This window comes from Mercenaria mercenaria, unplaced genomic scaffold (genome assembly GCF_021730395.1).
Source record: "Mercenaria mercenaria strain notata unplaced genomic scaffold, MADL_Memer_1 contig_1472, whole genome shotgun sequence".
NCBI lineage: Eukaryota > Metazoa > Mollusca > Bivalvia > Venerida > Veneridae > Mercenaria > Mercenaria mercenaria.
In genome coordinates, this window is record NW_026459449.1 from 11779 (window position 1) to 16552 (window position 4774).

Genomic DNA, 4774 nt, shown 5'->3' on the forward strand with positions numbered 1-4774 from the left:
TACCATCGTATTGACTTATTGTTAAGAAAAAGAAATCAAGGAAATATCAATTTTGGAGAGCATACGGGCTAATTCTATTTAATATACAAGTGAGATTTATGGTTCTTGAATATTTTCTATCTAGTGCTACTTTAAGTGTAAAACGTTTTCAACACATAATATTTCAAGAAATCATGAGAAAGAACTGAACAAAACTTTTAATGAAGAAATTCAAACTTTTGAAGTAATACGGGATATTTTTAAAAAATTGGACGTGGGTGTTACGGTTCTTGATATCTTAATTCCCACCTGGTGGTAAACAAGTTACAAAAGTTCAAAGCTACTGCACTTATACATTTTGAAAAAGTGGAGGTCAACAACAGATATTTACAAAGCTGATGTCGACAGACGATCATGTGACTTCACTTACCACACAGATATTTTCAAACCTCCAGATAATAACTGAAATATTAATGAACAATGTGTTTAATCAACTCATTTTGACTTTGACTTCACTTGCTGTGGCTGTTTTACTGTGAACTAATACTGGAGATCGAACATATTACCACACAGCATACTCACAGTTATTTACACCAACTCTCAAACACTCTTTTATCGTGTCTTAGGTCCCCCCTAGACTTTTAACTTTTGAAACAGAAACAGCAGTTGTACTTTTACATCATTGTTGGTACAAACATCGTTTTGGACTCTCAACCATGCCACGCGGTTACTTTCCCGTAACTATTTATGATTTTCAGTATATGACAACATTAAATACTAAAACTTGTTACTAAATTCTAGAAACTGAACAAACCACGGCGTTAAACTACCTTGCTCTTTTATGCTCTCATCAATAGAAATGCCCAGTCTCAGTGTCCATCCAATTTTCTTTGTATAGTACCAGTACATTTACAAGTAAAATGTAGAAATGCCTTTATTGTAACATAAAGCAGTAAAAAATGTTAATGCAGGTATTTATATCCTAATGCACCTACAGGAACTTTGATCAAGAGGGTATGATGGGGTCATATTATATATAAATAATAATGTAACTCTAACATTTGATAAATTTCTCTCAGTTAGCGTATTAGACAAAGAAAGTCCAAGGAACATATCTGAAGTTGCTTATATTGCGATTTTAGATTGAAATATGTGACAGTCTTAGTACATAAAATATCATAAAATATCATAAATACATGACGCAGTGTTTTTATCGTATACTTTTTTAATCTGTAATAAAAAAAAAAAATGTTTCACGTGCTTTTAATTGTCGTAACGGAAAAATAGTCAGCTGGTAACTGCAAATGAAAAACCATTGAACAGTAAAATAATTGCACTATTTTACACAAACAACTAAAAATTAATTGTTTTTGCTTGAAAATTTAACGGTTAGTTCTCTGTCTGGAGTCATTGATTTCATTTTTCAAATGCTATTTTTATTGGTTTGGGGTTTTAACGCCGTTTTTCAGCAGCATTCTCAGTTATGTGAAGGCGGGCAGTTAATTAACCAGTGTTCCTGTATTCTACACCGGTACAAACCTTTTCACCGCAAGTAAACTGCCAACTTACAAATGAATCAGAGGTGGGGACGTATGATTTCAGGACACATGTATTGATCAAATTCTTCACGGAACCATACAGACCGTCGGAATCGAACTCGGACCTGTGATCCGTAGATCTACGCTCTCCCGATTTAGCTGTTTCATGCTGTTTCTGATAGGAGTCATTAATATATTACTATATAATATATTTTTCGACTTTTTTTACACACTAGTCAGTCGAATTATGGGGATGGGTTCCGTTCTATGCTACAGGAGGAGCTTCATGTATCGGAATGTCACATTGTTCAGCCCAAACATAAACTTAATTTTCATTACTAAATATTGCAAGCATTTTGTTTAGATACACCATAAATACTAACTGTACACTGTGAAAAACGGCGTTTAAACCCAAAAAAACAGACAAAACACTATTAGAATACCAGTGATGAAAAAAAAATAAGAAGAATAGTTCCCGCATCTTAATAAGACGCTATTGTAATACATTCTAACATCTAACTCTATATGTTCTTCAAACAGAAAGATAGTGCCAAAAGTAAAGTGAATATAATTTTTAAGTCACGGGCAACATACCTATAACAAAACTAGTACATTTATTTTAGTTTGGATCGAAAGATATAAAAAACCAAATTTACTCCTTTGTATGGTAAACGGGAGCTTCTTGTTATCGGAATGTCAAATTGTTTAGCCAAACTTAATTTCTTTAGTTTGATTCATCTATTAAATACAGTGATTGAAAAAAGCATAAGGAAGCATAGTTGGCAGCATCTCCATTAAAACCGCTAGTATAATACATTCTAAATATCTGTGTGTTCGTGTGATGTGTGTGTGTGTTCGGATTAATGTCTTTTCAAACAATGATTCAGTCGCATATGAACGACGGTGTTCTACTTGTAGAGTGAGGGCACAATGCCAAACTTTATAGTGCTGCCTGCTGGAAAATCCACCCCTCATAGACACGTGATTAACTTATTTGGTCTTCAAAACAGAAACAGATAGAACAACATAAAGTAAACATAAACTCTTAAAGACATGGCAACAGACATATAAAAGGTAGAACATGTATTGAATTTTGACCGAAGATATAAATTGTTAATGAAAACCGAGTTTTACTTCCTTTTATGGTAAAAGGTTTACAAAATATTGACGGGACTATAATGTTATTTTATTGCAATTTGTATAGTTCGCTTGATCCCTATTGTATTAATAATTTGATTGTTATCTGAGTAGAATTTCAGGGTTTTGGACATTTCAGCTACATGAAATAAGATACCATCAACAATTGTGGCCAGCTTCTTTTATTTCTTTAATATAAAGTTGCCATTTTCCTAACCCGCTGACACGACTGTGTACTTTAGGAAAAACTGCTTTCGATGATAATATCTAAATTAAATGTCCTATATCGATTCCTTTCAGATTTATCTTGAATAAATTAATGCCCTTTGAAATTAAGAATTTTTGTAGCAGTATGTTATTTAAATTCCGACGTCTTGCAAACAGCAATTTGCAACATAGAATTTTAATTATTTCAATTGTAAAATAAAACACTTTAGAAAAATCTATCAAAATGTCATTTGCAGGAAATAGTGCTTCCGAGCAGAATATTCGCAGATTCTGTTTTACTTTCTGTACATGATAGGTACTGGACAAGTGCCACATCAATCAGGGCTCAAACACCAGCTGAGGACGGACATCTATTGGAAGTTATGGACTTACGACTACCGAGCAATAGAACTAAAAACACCATCGAGTTACGGCGATGTATCTAATGTCTAAGCCCCTAAAAACAAGAACAATAGCCGAGCAGAAAAAGTCACCAATGGTGCACTTAGATTGCAACTATTAATGTATTAAGTATTTTATTACCAAATTCTTCTTCAATAAGTATCTAAATAGCAAACCGGGTCTGTTTCGACGCTTTCTAAAACCACAAGTTATCCACGTTTGATTTTGTTGGTGATTCGGCCCCATATGGAAACTAGAACAATTCATGACGTTTTTTCTAGCTTTCACTGATATGATACGCTGTTTGTTCCTATGTTTGTTTAAATATTGCAGAAAAACGTTTTTTACCCTTATTACAGAGCTGCGTCAAAATGTGAAAATTTCCCGTTTTATGTTATTTAGAAGTAAATATAGTTACTGTCTAGTAACAGTATGTTTAGCCCTCCTGAATTTCCACATGGTCACACATTAAACCCTATACGCCTTTGTAAAACACAAGTATTTGTTTTTCTAAATACGTCTAGGCTGATGAAATAATGAAAGGTAATAGACTGTAACCCGGAATATTGCACATTGTGGGGTAAGGCAATAACATTTTTTAGGCGTATACTATTATTTTGGTCCGTCCATATTACTGTTTTAAAACTACCTTCCACATTGGAGGCGTACATTTATAACTTTTTAAACTAATTTCCTTAACACGGGACCTACGCCGCTTATCATGGAATTGTATAAATGTAGAAGACTGATGTAGCTTATATATATATATATATCAAACACTCATGAATTGTTATAAACTACTTATGCAAGTGAAACCAGTTAAAACATAACAACAGTATCTAACATAAACTATTTCATTATTCAAAGATTAGCTTGCATTCTCTTTGATCTTAGTATTTATAGGAGCAAAATGTTAACCCTGATTTATACAACTCATGTTGTTCAGTAAAGTTTTCAATGATCCTGACAAGTGTTATACGATTTTTGAGCCTCAGGTACACACGTTTTAACTTGACTTAAATTACATACAGACAAACATTTCTAAAAAGATTTTCTGATATTCAAGTTGACAAAGTGGCCTCTGAAGTATTTAAAAAGTTTGTCCATGATTTGACCTATTTACCTAACATGAATTATATGAACTCAGAATTTGGTTTTTAATTTCGTAAAAAGGGGCTTTTCCAAAATACTAAATTTTCTGTGAGTCATATATATATTTCTCACGCTTGTCAAGAACGGGACATATCCTCTGTTGTTTTGGTTTCTTTTTACCATACAGTGGGGCTTCCGATAAATTTCCGCGCTTTCGAGAAACAAGTCGTTATCCGTTCGTTACCCGTTCTTGCAAAATGATACGGGAATCGTGTATCGAGCTGTGCATGCGCATCGGTAAACGAGAATAGTGAATCGAGAGCTTATTGCGCCTGCGCAACGTGAAAACAACGGTAAGCATGAAAAACACAAATGGTTTCATTCACTTATTTAAAAAAGTATCGTATTAATATAAGTTC